We start from the raw sequence: 19033 nt of genomic DNA, 5'->3' as shown, positions 1-19033 counted from the left end.
AAAATGTCACTAAGGAACAGAGGTAGTTTTATTATTCCTGTTTTTAAAGTGAAGGAAACTGAAGTGAAGAGAGAGTGCATAAGCACATAAAGGGCTGGCCCCAGGTCAGGCAACAAAAGTAAGAATCAGTTTTAGTAGTTTACATGCATTTTGTCATAGCTCAACACAGAAAGAGGGAGATTCTGAAAAAAGGTATTTAACAATAGAAAATCAAAAAAGTCTACGCCACAGCCATTTAATTCAAATGCCTCATGCCTGTCGCTATCACCCATCCAGCTATCATCTTCCCAATAATGCTAGGCACTTTCCATGAAATAGTGGAGAAAAGGACTCCCTTTAGGAGAAGTGGACAGGTAAGAGCCTCTCACACATTTGATTTTCTGGAATATTGTAGAGAGTACTTCCCGCTTCCCCCAATATTTAACAGAACTACCATTTTTTCTTTAAACTTCACATGTTTTTATGTATAAAGACCATATACTTTGATTTAGACATGGGAGCAATTTCCTATATATATCAGGTTCCTTTGTTTTATCAATTTCTGAATGAAAGAATATTTGTTCTCTCATACTGAGACCATTACCTTAAATTCTAAGTGCGTGCCAGTCTAAACATGACTAGAAACTTTGGTTTGAAGACAAAAGCAACAGATTACACTTAATGCAAAGCACTGCCCATTGGCTTCTTGAACCAGTGCATTGTAGCTGGAACAATGAGGGAGTTTAGGACGGTAGATTCTTGCATTACCACATCTGTAATGAAGATCATGTACTAAATTGTATCCTATCTCTGCTTCTGTGTAACTCTACTCCTGTGGCCCTCATACTGGCATTCAGAGAAGGATAATTCCAGAGCCCTAATGACCAATTCCCTTCTTCATTCTCCAAGTCTCATTTTACAAGCATGCATGTACATCCAACAAAGTACCAAATCTAGATTGACAGCTAAAAGCATTATATTTAGCATATATGATATGTACTTAGAAATCTGAGTGTTTCCAAAAGGAAAAAGTTTTTGATTCTGATCTCAGAGTATTTTTACACTGCATTAACTGGTATTTTTCTCCTAATTGAAGTTGATTTAAGTGTTATCAGAGTCAGGCCCAAGAGCTACAAGACAAACTTTTCATCTGAAGTAGTTTGTAATGTAATTTTGTCCTTGCTAACTGTTGATGGCTTGTCCTCATCCCATTTCAACCTACAACCATCAGCTCCTTTAATGGAAGTGTCTATAAAGATCTTCTCTAAAATATGCTTTTGCAGCACACTTAATGTCTTTTAATGTCTTTCCAATTAAATCCAGATGTGAAAAGCTTAAGGAACAGTTCTCAGGACTGAAAAAGATGACATAAATCTTGCAGCTGACAGAGATCCCACTGAGCTCAGTTGGGGAAATTCACAGAGGACTTCTTGTGGGCCAGAAAAGCTGCTGGGTATAAAGACAGATGTGTATACTCCTATTAAAAAAATTTAAATAAAAACTGACTCCTACAATGAGGTATCCACAATTATCAGGGACATTACTAACTCAATCCCTCAATGTGCTGAGCACATCCTGTGCGGTACAGATTTCCCTCATCTTTTCGGGAAGTTTATCAGAGTTGAAGGGGGTCACATCTGTCTGGGAAAGAGCCCTTCACCTTTCAGGACTGCACCTCTTAAACCAGTGTATGGCCTGATACTGGAAAACACTATCTGCCTTACTCTTGTTCTGCTATCAACAGGGAGATAATGTACTCAGCAAAGCCGGACTGCATTTCTGTCCTCTCTCCTTTACCTCCTCCATAATCAAGTCAGCAGATTAAATTGTGGTTTCATTACAGAAGAGTCCCCAAATGTGCTATTAATTCAAAATTCTTACCAGTCTGATGGGAAGTTGGGCATTCTTAGTAGCTGACTACCACTGCTGGGCAAGTGCTGTTTGTCCAGATGTCAATTTGGCGTTTGTTTTGCTGTAATCACTTGTAAACCCTCAGGGCTTTTTTATTTAATTTTTTAATTTTAACAGCAGTGCATTATCTTATTTCACCAATCCCAAATTAAATGTGGGCTCAGATAAAGCCACATCTTTCAGAGGGACAGGAAATACACACACACACAGAGTTCGCATTAAAGAAAGTCTCTAGAAAACTGCCCAATGCTAACAACTTTAATATTTTCCTACCTTCCTGCTACTTACTTACTTATTTTTGATATTAGAAAATTACCCAGACAGATCAACGATTTTTAAAAAGTTACATCCTTGTGAAGCAACAGAAACAAAAAAGGAAATATGTTCCAGGATAGAAGAAAACCTCATTTGTAACTGAAGATTAAGTTTGGGTCCATGTTCATTAGTGACAGGGACTTCATTAGAGACATTTTGGATAGTATTATTTAATTTAACTGCATTTTTCTAATGCCCATAGAGAAGTTTTAGCACAGTTGGTGTCATGAGTGAGTGTATGGAAACATGAAACTAAACACCTAAACTGAAGGATAATCTTATGTACTCAAGTACAACAAGAAGTGATCCAATGTGGGATCTGGACAATAGTGCAGATTTAACACTGAAAGCAGCAGGCTCCTAAATACACACACAAAAGCTCTTGAAGACAAAATTCCTCTGTTTCACAACTTGCTTTATTTTCCACAATGGCCAGCACTTTTCAGACTATCACTCCTGCAGGGTTGAAGGCTGGATCTGACTCCCACCAAAATCACTGCTTCATGACCATCACTCAGGAGACACTAGGAATGCCCTTCCCTTGGAATGAGCTGCTGCTGCCATAAGGATCCCACTCTTGGCTAGCTCAGGGAATGAGCTCAAATCTTTTGCACTTTGCTGCCAGGGACCACCAGGCCAGCTCTGATTTATGGCTTTTTCTTTGCAGTTTTATGATACAAGAATGTTCACTTGTAATTACAACAGCATTTGTTGGCTCCCTGCCTTCACTTGGGTATGCACAACACCATATCCTTCATTCCAGACTTTTTATGTCAGTACCCCAAATTTGAGAAGAAAAGTACATCAGTATTACAAAGGTGCTGCAGACCTTCCTACTGCTTAAAAAACGGACTCATACAAATTTTCTGGGGGACACGCATGACCAGCTGGATAAGACACTCAACTAGGAGTCCAGAGAAGAGCTGGTCAAAATCCTTCATCAGAAAAACACTAAATCAAGAAAAAACTTTTCATGAGAATGTATGACTTTTGAGAAAAGATTTTTTAGATCCAGGATAGACTCTCCAGTCAAAATATCACAGACAAGTGCAATACATAACCACTGTACTTGGTGTGGCACAGTCATATACTTCTTGATTCTTCTCCATGAAGAAAATTCAATAGGTCTCTAGTTTTTTTCAAAGTGAATGAAAATACTTGTACTCTTGATGTATTTGTGGGATAAAAAATCTGTTTCAGTCAAAAGAAAGTGATCCTGCCATTAAGTTGCTGTATCACCTTGAAAAAACACTTAAGCTCAGTATTTTTCAGACATACACTTAGCTCGTGATTTTGAGATCATCCAGCACTACATTTCCATCGCTTGTGGTTTAAATTTGATTTTGGCATTTTCAGTAGAGGCATGACCTTCTTCAGGGAAAATTCCAGGTATTTTAGATACCATTTAATAGTTAACCGTCAAGCAATTTCCAAGTCTTTTAAACAAAGAATACTTCTGTGTTAGCTTATTTTATAGAGCCATATTTGTCCCATTTTAAGTGGATGTGATTAGGAAGAAACACTAAGCTTAGATTTTTCTACTAAAGGAGAAAAGTTTAAAGCCAATAAACTGTATCTAGGATTTTAGTTGGGAGATGAAATAAAAGGTACTGAATTTTTAACCTAGGTCTGTTGCTCCTGCTGTTAAGCTCCTATACATTCCTTACTAGCCTGTAGCATCCAACAGTCCCTGGCAGTCCCCTCTCAGAGCCTGGCATTAGAGGTGAACTCCAAAATAAAACCACTATTTGGGGAGAGTTAGTGTATGGAAAGCACCACATATGTTCTCACAGAAGGCGGCAAATGAAAAGGTTACTTTTTAAGAAGAGGACTTCTACAGAGTTTTAAAATTTTAGAATAGATGCATAAATTCCAACCTACCATTTGGACCTCAGAATTCTGGCACAATCTGAAAAACGTGGAAGACGCTGCTGAATTTGGTGGACAAAATGAAAGCTATACATTGTCTAGCTTCTTAGTACAGAAAACAAGAGGTTGAGCCTTATGCTTTGACTCAGCTTTCTATCCCAAGTATGAGAATACTTTTCAAGTGCCCCAAAGTTTGTCTTTATTGTACAGCAAGCAGGAAAGGAAACACTTTGGTTTTCTAGCAACAAAACAAATACTGTTTCTGTCCCTCCTATGCCTTTTCAAGCTTATATTCATATTTTTAATATTCTTTTTTCAAAGTAGAATATTTTAACCTGCCTTTTTGCAATACGGGAGCAATAACATGACTTCACTGCTTCTCCTTTTACCTCAAAATCTTGTGAGGGTATTTGGGTATTTTCTTAAGGTGAAATAAAATAACCTGCCTTCAGTGGCTCATCACTCCAGTGATCAAGTTAAATTACAGCATTGCAGAAAAGTCTCATAATACATATTTTTCCCCTGCCTAGTTCAGTGCTGCTATTTTACACACAAATTCAACCATTTCTTTAGCAAATGTGTCTTGAGGTGAAGGATTAGTCTTCACAAAAAATCATTTAAAAGCAGCTACCTTCCTGTGCATTTTGTGAAGTGGTACATGTACTTTTTGTTGGATTATTTTGTATTTTCTATTGCTTGTACATCCCCTTTTTAATGGAAAGGCCAAATTTACCTTAAGATTCAGCTTCTGCTGCTGTTTGTATGGTGATACAAGTAGGAACTGGTTGTGTGCATCTGGATTTGCTCTGCTACTATTTACTTCTGTCTGCTACTGTGGCACAGGCAGGAAAATAAAAAGAGTACTAACGATGTGGGATGGGATGGATCAGGCACTTTCAGTCATCTCCACAATTGCTGTCCTGTGTGCTTCTCTGGTAAGAATGGTATATGTTGGGTACTACGTAGCTCAAAAGTGCTTCAAGACAGACAAGCAGGAACCAGATTTCCTCAAGAACTTTAACTTCTTGAATTCAGGAACCTCTCCAACTGGCAGCTCAGCAATGAAGATTAGACACTTCTTAACTCTGATTAACTGAGCTCTGCAACTATGGACCTGCTTTTACTCCATTTACAGTTACAGTCAAAAATACAGATATATCTCAAAAAACTTTACTGAACAGCTGACTTTTAGTCTGGAAGATCTGCTAACGGCTATTTTATCATTTCATCCTAGCATCTATTATTAAAATTCATTAACCACAGCTGTCAAAAAAAGCTTACTCAAAATCTTGCTAGTTACAAAATAACCTGTCAGGATTAGATTCTAAAAAAAATTCAGGTGCTTACAAATTAGGCGCTGTAAGAGCAAAGTTTTAAATAGCACATCCTTGGAATAAAATCAAAGGTCTAAAGTTAAGTACTCAGTTTCTTTACTCAGCATTAAGAGCAGAGACAGGTTTCTCTGAAGAATGAGCTGAGAAACCTACATGTTGAGTATGGAGCTACCTGCAGGCTGTGAGGTACTCCAAACTTAGAGGTGAACTCCTGGTTGTCTCTGGAGTTCAGCTGCAAAGCCAGGCAGAGACCTTGAAGCTTGGTCAGCTAGTGTCTACAAATACACAATCCTCTTCTCAAGACAGCTGGCTCTTCCAGCTCTCTGACAGGTCTGAGTAGAGCTCACTGTTTTCACTGAGAAGGTGACCACTGGAGAAGTGCATGGAGGTGAGACTCCCCTTTTTGTCAATAGCACAGATGTGAGCACTCTTGTCCAGGGTGTAAGAGATACAGAGTTCATGTTTCTTAGCTTTAGGTCAACAAACTACACATCCTACCTCATAGGTGATGATCTAACCTCTAACTTTACAGATAGGGAAGATTCAGCTGTTGCAGAAAAAATAAGTCAACAAATATGGGTCAAAAAGAAGAAGGAGCCCGACTCCATGGGATAATGATCACAGTAGTTACTGGGCTGTTCTGAGGATCACCCCATGCTCCCTAGATAATTTCTGTTCTTCACCTAATTGATACCTTAACATTAAGTTCAGAAGCGACAAAATCAGGAACTACAATCCAGTACTTCTGATTTTCAGTGGCTTCTTTACCTGTAGTATGCAATAACGTTCCTTCTCATTCTTTCTCTGAGCAATCCTGAGTATTTAAAATTTTTGTTATGTGGTGGCTCTGGTGATCTGCATTTAGACAGTCTCCTGTGACATGTAATTCTGAATACCTTAAGGCTGTGGAAGGAGCAGAGTCTGAGTTCACATTTCCTGAGTAAGTCTATGTTACTGTGAAAAGCATGGAAACCACTAGCAACTACTCCAACCACAGCCAAGAAGAAAAGCCTTCAGGATGCTGTTTCATTTAATATTGTTCTGTATGAGGCATGTTAATTAATATACAGCTATTTCTTAATAAAAGATTTTATTAAGATAAATAATAAAAGTCCTTCACTATTCAACCTCTCTTTATGCAAATGATTCCTATAAGACCACTCATGTATGCAAACCCTTTGAGAAGGTGCCAAGGATCAGGCTACATACAATTTTACTGCACCATGATAGAGTAAAATTAAGTTAGTTAAAGTCAACACACTCAGAATAAAAGCAGAAATACTAATGTAACTTAAATGACAGAAGAGACTAAAACATTATGGCCAGGCTCAGCTCTAAGAATTTAATAATTTTAGCTGTCACATAAACAATACAATCAAAGCATGAAAACACTAGTTTTTTAAGGCTGCTACCAGAAACAGAGAAAAAACATTCATAACGTTATGCATATTACACAGTAATATTCTTCAAGGATGAATAAGACCTAACTGAAACCATGCTTGAGATAACTGCTATGCTATCAAGTTACAGTAAAGAGAAGAGGAGATCAGACTTATTCTTTCCTTCACAATGAAATCAGTATAAACAAATCATATAATGTTTGGACACCAAACTCCTGAAACAAAGAAATCTAGAAAATCTCTTAAAACCACCCACAGACTCCCCATGCTGGTCTGTGATTATACAACTGGAGAAGATCATCCAAACTGTGATGTAAACCAATGTCAGTCTGCAAGGGATAGTACTACAATGGGTCTAACAAAAAATAAAGCAAGTCCCTGGAAGAGCCACCAGTAAGAAATACTTTCATGCTTATCTAACCATTTTCCCTGTAAATGAGGAAAACTTTTTTAAAACTCAGAGAAAGAAGACAACTTAATACCTACTTTTAGGATTCAAGAGACACACTCTCGTTTGTCTTTACTAGACTGCAAAACACAGTCAGCTAAATAAAAATGAGCCTGGGACCAACCAAAAAAGAAAAGACTTCTTAATGCACTTCAATGCCTACTGCTCCTCTAGGAAATCCATTTTGTGCTCATTATTTATTATGTGGAAATATTCACCCTTATTTTTAGAAACATATGCAAAACAGCATATCTTTTTTTGCTATGGACTACTCACAAAAAGAGATCAGATGCTGAAATCCTTTCAGTTCTACCAGGAAAATGCAGTGTTTCTGTAGACTGTATTTCTACCTCAGAACTGTAACTTTACTCCTTGCCTGTCAATTGGAAGCAAACTGTTCTAGATATTAAAAAATATGTGCCTGCCTAGAAGAGATGTGAAAAAGTCTGCCCAGCTCTCCATCTATAGATATTGCCTCAACAGTGTAAACCTCTGTGCACCTCTTAAGTGAGGCTTCACAAGATTCAAGACACACAATATTAAGGATGCTAAAGCAGTAGACTTACCCAGTTGCCCTGAAGGTGGGGTCTATGACCTATCCATTTTTGCCCTGTTTCTACTCAATTTAAGATCACATAAGACTGAAAAGATGTTTTACTGAAATAAGGAGTTAATGATACGATACAAGTTAATGATATGTTCCCCTTTGCAAATGCTGTGACATACCTTTCTTTCTAGATATGCCATAGAGGAATTTGATCATTCGAAGACATTTATGATAGAAACTCACATCATTAAAATCAGCCTGCAAATTGGTTAATTTATATTTCCCTAACATTAATTTCATTCTTGTTTTTAAGCCACAATTGACTGAACTGTAACTTGGTATCAACAATGGGTATTAATCATAAAAAAGAAAACAAAAGAAGCAGTAATGAACTGACAAAGCTTGTTAGTCTTCTCCAGTAAGGGTGCAACAATTAGAAATACAGAGAATTAATATCAATCATTCAAATGCAGTAAAAAAAAAATATCTCTATATAAATAGAAGAAATGAAGAATGGTAGCTGACAAAAACTCAAAAATCTTGGAGAAAAAAATCTAATAATTATTATACTTAACAAATTATGAAAAGAACACTTCTTTAAGAAGATGGCAAAAATATTTTTTACTAAAATGAATAAATTGTAATTCTTAAGAAGGATAGAATCATAGAATCAACCAGGTTGGAAAAGACCTCCGAGATCATCAAGTCCAACCCTTGAAAGAAAGTATCTTCTGCAGGATTTACATAAAGTTTGTTCTTTCATATAGTCATAAATGCTTCTTATATTGCTATATTGCTAATATTTGATCTTTTTTAGGTCTTATTTACAATATCATGCCTGACTAAAAGCTGTGCTACTGGTGTCAGTATTAACAGCAGCTGCACGTTAACAACGCACTTGTACGTGAACAGTGTTTTTCAGGAAACATAAGAAAAAAAGATTCTATCTGTTTTTCATGATCACTACATCTCCCATGTTTTAACTACTGTAATGTTTTAATTGAAGTTTGCCATATATGAAGAGCTAAAGTCAAATAATTTCCCCTAATATTTTTATATGATTTTTCATATGCAATTTTAACATAAAATGTTTATAATTGAATATAAATTATTTTGAATTCTAAAGGCAAAATACAAGAGGAAAAATGTATTTTTTAAAGTTCCATGTTCAGTCAAAGCGTAACTCCCTCCCTCCACTGGAGCTGGGGCAGGAAGCAGTCTTCAATAAATTTCAGAATCATTTGCTGATATTCTCTGTATCACAGTTACAAGTTCACAACATACACTGCATATTTTAATAAACAACATGCTTACTTTGCTAATAATTTCTAAAAAGAGCAAACCACTCCTTTTAACAGCTGCAGTGGCCCAGATGTCACAAAAGCAGAATGCCTTTGCTATGCAGGGGAGGGGCAGGCCTTCCCTTTGCACAAGCACATGGATGTCCCAGCCAGGACCAGCCTTTCACAAGCACATCATGCCTGATGGGGTAAACATGGAATGAATTTATTTGCTTCTGTACCAATGACAAAGGAGTTTCAACCTGGTTTGCTGAGGGGAAAACATGCCTCAGTCTCCCCATTACACTACAGTCCAAATGCTCAGTTTTTCTGATTTGGCAACAGGATCAAGATCTAGCCTTGAAAAACTGACTCCATAGAGAATATGACATGGATATGCCAAATAACAACTTACCAAGTAGTCAGAGCTTTTTGTTTCTGATGAACAGTAATGTTTGGCAGGCAGAGTTGCTGCTCACATTGTTTGGCTTGTGGGAAGGTAATATTTTCTATTGTGGTCCTTTTAAAGCTCTTAATACACTGTTAGACTAAAAAGAGCAGGCAACAAAAGTTCTGATTTCTCCTGGAAAACAGTGAAGTTCCTTCCTTGTAAAACACTGTGGAAGGTCCTAGCTGGTACTAATAGAAACTCCAGCCCTCTGCTTTCCTTGGGAAGCACCAGCACACAGCTCCCAGTCTCCTAAAATTATTAGTGTCTCTGTACCTAATTCACGTTTTTAACCAATTCCCCTCAGCAGTGAAAAAGGAGTCATCACACCCGTTTTACTGCTACTCTGTTTCAGTCTGCAGGTTGCTTTGGCTGACAGGGTGAATCTTATCTCTGGGCATCCAAAGAACTAAGCATGGTGTCCAAGGGGAATGGAAGAAACAGGTTTTTACCTCTAACATCCCGTAACTGGAAAAGGGTAAGCAGAGGGTGAGGTGAGGCTTGAGATCAGACAGAAACTGATCTGTGATCCTCATCATGCAAATGAAGGACTTAGTCATGCAGTTTTCTGTTTGGAGAATGCTACCAGGCAGGAGTAACTTGACAGCTGTGCTCTCATAATAGTCAGCTTGGATTCCTGTATACTCTTCAGTCCTGTACATTGTTTTATTAATTTGCATTCAGATGTAGAAAATTTCATGCACCTGCACTACACAGCAATAAACCCCATATCTACTAAATCTGCCAACACAGAAGCCAATTCAGCTGGTGGAATTATTTGATGTGGTCACTCACTACAAAGTGGGTTGAAAGCATAAACTTCTCTCAAGCCCACCACTGTGGAAATAACTGCAGCATTTTATTGATGTGGGCAGCACCCAAACAAGTACGGGAAATTTTCAGCACACTTGAAAAAAAAGTAACTTTTTAAACAAAGAAACAAAGTTCCTTTGTTCAGCTTTAACACATTTCTTGACTTGTATTACCCACTTCTCCCTTTCCCATTCCCAAGGAAGTTTCCATTAATCATCCCTCTAATGGAAACACTTGTGTCTGATCCCTGAGCAGTGGACACAGGCATAGTCTTGGGCTTACACTGAACAAGAAGCCCAAGGGAAGCCTAGCTGAAAAGTTTGGGAAAGCAAGGATGCCTTTTTAAAATAAACTTTGGAGAGGTCAGTGGAACAGCAAGGGGTCAGCACCAGGCAGCCATTGGGTGGATGGCACAGGAGAAAGACAACAACACTTGTCATTAATTATATCTGTTGGAATGCTACACATTTTCCCCCCCAAGTGGTAGTACTCCAGACATCCAAGCACAATCTCTCCCACGTCCTACTCGACCCCAGACAGGGCACATGCCAAGAAGCTTTCATGCACTAAAAGCCAAGAAGTAGCTAATACAAGCAGAGGTTAAAGAATTTAAATTGTCCCTCCACTTTGAAATATTTTTTCCTTTAGTTCAAGGCCATCCTCATAACTACCTCCTTTACCAGTGAAATACATAATCCCTCAGAGCTAAATATGGCTAGATTTCTGTGCCCCAGCTAACAAAACTCTGACTTTCTTTGGAGAGGAATAACTATGAGGAACTGGACTGCTCAAAAGAAGAACTCCATTCCCCAAACTGATCCTGAAAGATCCTAATACCATGTACCACTTACTTAGATGTATCTGATCTGCAGAGGTGTTTTCTCCTATATACATTTTTTGCAAATTGTCTGCAAATGCCAGAGTGCATCACTACTGGTGATGCTTTTGTAAAACCTGGAACTAACCCTTTTTGTAAACCTAATTTTTTCATAAACAGTACTATCTTTTCTTTTAATAAAAACCCCAATAAATTGTTGGTTGGAGAAGAAATGGCAGGCTAGTAATTAATGAATGGATCCTTCTCACTTAACCCTGAATTTGCCAAGCACATAGTCAAATTTCATTGTCCGTGCAGAGGGAGACAGGTATCTCCAGAGTATGATTTATCCTATCCTAAAAGAATAGGTGGGAGGAATCAACCTCTGGAAATGCTTCTCTCTATATAGAAAAACTCCTAAAATTAGCCCAACCTGGAACCACTGTAGGTGTCTGAAAGGTATACAAGATGCTTTAGAGACTGTTTAGTTTAAGAGGAAACTTTGAGTATTGTAACTCCAGCATAGGAGTTATAGATCATAGAAGTTACAAAATATGGAGTGATATTACCTGTGCACATGGTGAAAATTTCTGCTTTTTTCTGCAGAGTGGCCTAAGATGTCTCAAAATCAGCTTGTGGGTTCTTTAGTGTATATGAAACAAAAAAACAGAACTTGGAGTGGATGGAGTGGGGAAATGTCAAGCCAGACGAGAGAGGGGATGCTCTGTACACTGCAGAATCCTATTTTGCACTAACAGAACTAGACAATAAAAACTTGAGCAAGATTGATCTCTATATGCTAAGACTTGCTAATGGGTTCTGATTATTAAGTGGGGAAGAAAAAAAAGGCCTGCACTGGGGCAGGCTTCACTATAGGCTATACTACTCTGTGGCTCGAGAATAAATTCCCCTACAACGCAAGGAAACTCCCTACCCTAAATCCACATCTGTAAGTTTGCAGTAGAAAATAATATATCTCTGTGTAGAGAACAAGCAGACCTTTAGAGAGAGACAATTCCTCCATCAGATAAAACACCAGACCATGTCTCTGTTTTCATTTGAATGATGTATCCAACAGGGAATATTTAAACTGAGTGTTAATTGTCTGCCCGTTCACGATCCAAGATGAGCTTTGAACCCACAGCCTTAGAGCCCAAGTTAAGTCATCAAATGTTTTTGAGAACTTTTCTTTAACTTTTTCTCTGTAGTTTTCAAGCTTTCATACAGTCATAAAACATGGGAAAAAACAGGCTCACTCTACAAACACAAAATATTGTGGAAGAAAACATATGCTGTGGTAAGACACAGTATCCACAGGAAAGTATTAATCTTTTTTTTTTTTTTACTGGAAAAAAAGGAAAAACTACCCAATGCAGAAAAAGCAGTAGCATTGTAAAAGTAAATTGTTAGATTCATAAAGAGCTCCAGAGTGAATGACAGCATTTTGTTCTTGGAAATCTGTTCTTCAATCCCACAAGAATTGTGGGTTCAGCACTGAATAAGAGAAGTAAGAATAGGGCCTAAGTTGCATATAAGAATTTCAAAAGCAACCTTTCCTGCCCTCCCCTCAGAAAACAACAGCAAACAAGTAAAATAATGAGCCTAGGTGTGTTGATTTAAACCATTTGCAAAATTGCAGTTCTGAGTTGTGCTTGTATTAAGCAGAGCCCGGATGCCAGGCTTCCTCTCCTGTTCTGACTAATTCATCATAGCTAGAAACTGCTTCTGCAGGGTATTAAGAGACAGCCTAAAATACCATGTAAGCACAGTGAATTCACTACTTGAAATCCCAACGAGAAGTGAAAAAGACACCTGATGGAATAATCAATTTCAAAAAGAAGCACTCTTAGGTAGTTGAATTAATTCCTCAGATTTCACCTGAGACCTCATTATGAAAGCAAGTTGGCAGCAAAACACCAGTATGCTTCCTTCAATTTAGCTCCATGCTCTCCTCTGATAATGTGCATTGATTTTCCTGGCCTGCGCTACTTGGACCAGTGATGTAAGCGACAGGTTTGTGAGATTTCTGTTTGGTAGTTATAAACCACATAGATTCATCAATTCACAAAGCTAGAAGGGAATTTGAGTTGGTCTAGTCTGTTCTCCTATGATACTGCTGTCCTTGTGTTTTGACCAGAGAAATCCCATTCTGCTCCACAGAATGTTAGAGACATTTAGAAGCTTCTTTCATGGGTAAGTACTTCTCCGTTCAGAACTCATTCTTTGTCATCTGAATTTGCGTACCTTCAGATGTTTGCTAGTGGTTCTTGTTATGTCCTTCTCAGCTAGATTAAAGAGTCCCTGAGGAACAATTTTTTTTCTTTGTAAGCATTTTTTCTTAAAGAATCAAGTCAGTTCCCAGTTTTTTCCTTTAGACAGCACAGCAAAAGAGCTTCCAAGTCTCTCACCAGAAGGCATTTTCTCCACTTCCTTCAGCCACTTTTTTGTGGCCGTTTTTTGAACTTACCTCAGTGTTTCCATATCCCTTTAAAAATGCTGACATCAGAACTAGATGAATTCTTCAAACATCAGCCATATACAAGGATAAACCTTGTATTTCATAATTATTAGTGACATCCATGTTTAAGTACTGTTATGGGACTTGTTATTCAATTGCCCGCCTTGATCAGTTACTTACAGGCTAAAATTCTCCATTCTGTCAGTATGGCTTTGATCCCTTGTTCCTTGATGATTAATTGTGCAGTTAGCTGAGTCAGGATGGACTTTGTTGAATCAGCAAGGCTTACCACATTGTATTCAACAACTTACCGCCATTTAACATTCTGCTGGTCTTTGTGCTATCAGCAAACATTACCAAGATATGATTTTATGCTTACTTACTTCCAGACCACTGATGAACACACTGCATGTAACCTAAGACTGAAAATTAAAACTGAATTTTGAAGTGGCTTATTTCTGCACGTGTAGAGAAAGAGCAATACATTCTACTGTGCAGTAGAAGACATTCGTCAAGATAACTCAGGATATGCTGTATATATAATAAATTAAAATTCCAGATCACATTTTCTGCCCTAGTCTCCAGTTTTTGTGTAAACTAATGATAGGATTGGAGATATTTATATTTGTCAAGAAAACATTGCAGGCCAAGCTATCTGATTTCTGTGCAGATTATGTACATGGACCCTCCTTTTTGACTCTAGTACGCAGAATGCTCAAAATCCACGGCCTTCTCACACTTCCTTGGCAGATCAGGCTTAAGGACTACATATGGGATCAAAGTCTTGAAATGTGTATATTAGTCTGCCATTCTCAACAGAGTCAGAAAAAGGAAAAAAGAAAAAAATAAGGGATATGTAGCTCACACTTTTGTCATAATGTAAGAATAAGGTTGAAGATTGCCATCAATGTAAGCTATCAAAACTGCAAGCTGGGAGCTTTCACTACTATACACCTTGTTAATGCAGAATACCATATTCTGCTGAACTGAAATATTTGAAAGTTTCCAAAGAGATCTTTCCTAATTGTGGTGCATTGACTCTGGCTGGCATCTAAGACTCACCCAGCTTCTCGCTCCCTCCCCCACAGTGGGATGGGGGAGAGAACTGAAACAGTGAAAGTGAGAAAAACTCATGGATTGATAAAGAGTTTAATAAGTTAAGAAAAGGGAGATAGAACCAGGTGATGCAAAGGCAATCATTACCACCTCCCACCAGCAGACTGATGCTCAGCCACTCTCCAAGTGATGGATACCTACGAAAGATTATTCCCCTGCTTTATTGCTGAACATAATGTTATACAGCATGGAATACCTCCTTGGCCAGCTGGGGTCAGCTGTCCCAGCTGTGTTCCCTCCTGAACTCTTACCCAGACTGCTTGCACTGGGGCAGAGTGAGAAACAGAAAAGGCCTTGACTCTAGGCAAGCACTGTTCAGCAGCAGCTGAAACAGTGGTGTGTTACCAACAGTGGTTTTGTCATAAATCCTAACTGTAGCATCATACAGGATGCTACAAAGAAAATTAACTCCATCTAGATACAGTATACTAGTGGACAACAACAGAGTGATACCAGATATGGAATTCAGATTCTGAAAGCAAGAAGTCAAGTTGCTAACAGCTCTGCTCCAGCTCAAGTGGGTTTTTACTTTATTTGGCTAAAGTTGTAAACAGCTTTATATCCTGAATTCAACAGCCTGAGACTGCAGATTGTTATAACTAACAAAGTTATAAATGCCCACCTCATTTAAACAATACAGTGTTTCTTTCATGAAAATAAAAGCTATCTGTATAATAACTGATAGGACTCTTCACATGAGACAAGGGTTTTTTAAAGCAAGTTGTTCTTCACTGAACTTCTACTACTTTTTTTAAAATAGATTTTACACAAACTGATTTGTCTTTATTGTCTTGCAGTCTTAAACTTCATGCTCTGCCTGCTTCAGTATTTGAAAATCAATTATTTCAAAGTATTAATGTTAATAAGAGTTGGTTGCACAGTTTACCCCAAAAGAGATTGTTCAAAACATTCAAATTGCTGAAATTCTTTAGAGTGGTCTCACATAGAAATAAAAGCAAATACTATACTTATATCTTACTCTTTTATTAGCTTGCCAGCTCATTTTAATTTTCAAAACTCATGTACTTATATACTATGCACTGTATAGTAGCAGCCTGCACTGTCTCAGTGACAGGATATTAAATAGCTTGCACTCTGTTTCCATTTAGTGTAGAAAGGAATCTAGGTCTGTTGTATCCAGAAATGGAATTAAGTTATCAGAGAATATTGATTTCAACATTGAAAAATGATGTGCCTTTGATGAAAAATTTAATTGTGAAATAAACTTAAGGTAAAAATGAAATAGAATGCCATCTGTTAATTTCAAATAAAGTATTGGAAATGAAAGACAAAATCAAGTTCTGAAAATTCAGGTTTCCGCATCATCCTCACTCAACTGTGATGTTATTACTGGCCAAAACAACTTGGTTTTGTTCCCATAGCTTAGCTAAAAGTTTATTTGTTGATATATGATCTCAGAAAAATCTTTCTCTGAGATTGGAAAACAGCTTAGACATCCAGCCCTTCCTTTGGAAAGGTTTTCTAAAGGCTCCATTGCTTTGCTCAGACTTTTGTGTCTGGGCTCATAATCTGGGAAAAGCAAAGCCATGAAACCCTTACAATTATTATTTTATATGAAATGGCCTGTTCTCAGGCTGTTATTCCAACCAGGGTGGCTGGCAAGAGAGATGAGGGTTATACCTACCTAGAGTATAACAGGCTCTTCCCACTAAGCTCCTGAAAGCTGACACACTGTGGATTTTCTATCTTATGAATATCCAGTTTAAGAAGAAAAAAGTATCAGGTAATCCATGAATTTCAGTGATATTGGGATCCCATTACAAGCAGAAATCTTCTAACATTCCATCGCCTGATGTTTCCTTTTTTGTCTTGCAGAGTTCAGATTGTTGAACAGCAGGATTTGAAGTTTGGAGGAAGAAGGTTTGGATACACTGCAATTCTCTGAGATGTGAACACCAGGCAGGAGAACAATCACAGTCCACTGACTTTCAGCCCTCTACAGGGCCAGATCCAGGATATTTCACTCACTTTGATGACTATCCCCAGGGTCTGCACTGGAGCAGTTCCTGGGGAGCACATGATGAATCCCACAGAAGCAGGTACCTGCCTGCTCCAGGGGCCTCGCTGCAATGACTCCCCTGGTCCATCTGCATGGATTATATCTGAGTGGCAAGAAGGCAGGAAGGAAGGCTGCTGGGCACCTGCTTCTTGTTCCTGTATGAAGCTGAGAGTGTGTACCAGTCTCAGGAGCTCAAAAATTCAAAAGTGATTTTCTAAATAGTGAGCTCAAATACTTTTGCCAGTCATATCAAATGGATCCAAAAGTTGGAGGAAGTAGGTAGTAGGGCATCTTATTAATTTGACAGTGCAGATTGATAATTATTTTATTGAGAATTTTGCTCTTTTCTAGACCTGCCAGAAACAGGATATCCTAAATTCAAGGTTTCCACACATGAAGGAAACATCAAATCACACTAAAAATATTCAGGGAAAAGAGCTCTGATTTACAAGTCATATTCAATTCTCATTATTATTTATCAACAGTGTCCATTCTCTAAGAAAAATTTCTAATTCACTGAATCACAGAATATGCTGAGTTGGAAGGGAACCACAAGGATCGTCGAGTCCAACTCCCGGCCCTGCACAGGACCATCCTCAAGAGTCACCATTTGCCCCAGAGTGTTGTCCAAATGCTTCTTGAACTCTGTCAGGCTTGGTGCTGTTAAGTTTGAAGGAAGTACACAGGATGGTTTCGAAAAGTGGCTTTGTGTTCTTTCATTTAATATTAAATCTAGTTTTCTTTTTTTTCCCCCTGAGGAAAGGAGGCCCACTTCTTAATGTTCTCTTGAAATATTTTTTCTCACTAGTTCTGATGAAACTTCACTACTTCTGATGAAGGAGGAAGTGGAAATGCCAACATTTGATGCTGATTCAGAGGCACCCACCACAAGCTGTAAAAGCTGCTGCCTAAAAGAGATTATGTGTTCCTTGAACTATTATACATTTAGGGAGATATGAATAAACTTCCAAATTCCAAAATGATTGAAAAAAAATAGAAATACTCCCACAGGGAAAAAAAAAAAGAACAAAAGAGAAACAATGAAATGGAATCAATTCATGCCAGATTTTGCCAACACATTTTATATGAATAGATGTTAAATGTCCTGGAGTTATTTCTACAACTAGTCTACAAATAAGAAGTGTCAGTACAAGAAAAAATGGGTTTCATCTGCTTACTTTTTAGTTCCAGAACATTTACAAACCTGTAGCAAAGAATCCAAAAAGACTTCCATGTTCAGTAGATTATACAATGAAGAATCAGAAGACTAGTTTGTTCTGCTATAATTTAGAGCAGTATTGAGGCTGATTAAATCACACTAGACGCTGTACAGAGCATGCATAATGTGAAGTCTTCTTTGACCTCATCCTCTGGATCCTACATCAGAAAGTGAAAAATATCTGAAAAGGGACCAATTTTTCAGAGTTTTCTTAGTCAGATATTGTCTATTTTATAGGCATGACTGTCACTTTTTGCTGAGGTTAGTTTCATTGTCATTACTCTCAATCATCTCTTTAAAATACATTTAATAGTTTCAGGACACTATTCTGTTTTTGATAAGAGTAAATTATTATCTACTCCTTCCTTTGAAAGTTCAGACAGAAAGAAAATTTAGAACCTTAATTTCACTAGTCCTTGGCACTTATCAGAGGATTTTTTTAATCAGCAAAGAACCATAGTGGCTGAAAATCTGAATGTAACAATCCAGGAATTACTGAACCAAGCTATTTCATAATATATTGCAGTTCAGTTTCAGTATAACCTTAAGCTTTATTGCATTCTTCTGTTTAGGAGTATATTTGCCTTAGGCATACTATTTTTGACAGTCTAGAGTACATCCTCCATAAACCTAAATTCATATGGTAAGCTCTTATTCTTAAATCCAATTTTATCCTTATTTTGAGGGTAAATATAAAGATAAGGATCAGTTTCTATACTTGCCCTTAGCTTCTTCAGAAAAAGGAATGCAAACTGACAAAGCTTATTTATTTCTACTTATTTTTCTAATTACTTTTCTGCAGTTTGGATCATGATTTCTTCTACTTATACTGGGAGCCTACACATTGCACTATTTCTGCATGACTGCTTGTCAAACAAACACCCCAAACAACAATAAACAGCTCCATTTAATAATTAGAAATTCAGAATTTTTCAGGAGAAACAAGTAAAATACATTTTTTAAATAGAAGGTGACTGAGCTGCAAGTTGGAGTTGTATGCCTCAAATTTAGGAATTGAGACAGCTAGAAGTAAAACGAAGTAAAACAAAGTCCTAAAAT

General features: G+C 37.7%; 1 protein-coding gene across 3 annotated transcripts in view; it reads right to left on the bottom strand.

Moving 5' to 3' along the window:
- STAU2 (staufen double-stranded RNA binding protein 2) overlaps positions 1–19033 on the bottom strand; it is a 171313-nt gene that overhangs the window by 10773 nt on the left and 141507 nt on the right. The gene's annotated exons all lie outside the window — the stretch shown is intronic.

Source organism: Pseudopipra pipra, chromosome 1, assembly GCF_036250125.1.
Source record: "Pseudopipra pipra isolate bDixPip1 chromosome 1, bDixPip1.hap1, whole genome shotgun sequence".
Classification (NCBI taxonomy): Eukaryota; Metazoa; Chordata; class Aves; order Passeriformes; family Pipridae; genus Pseudopipra; species Pseudopipra pipra.
The sequence above is the reverse complement of the archived record's forward strand: the minus strand, read 5'-3'. Positions and strand labels throughout refer to the sequence as shown.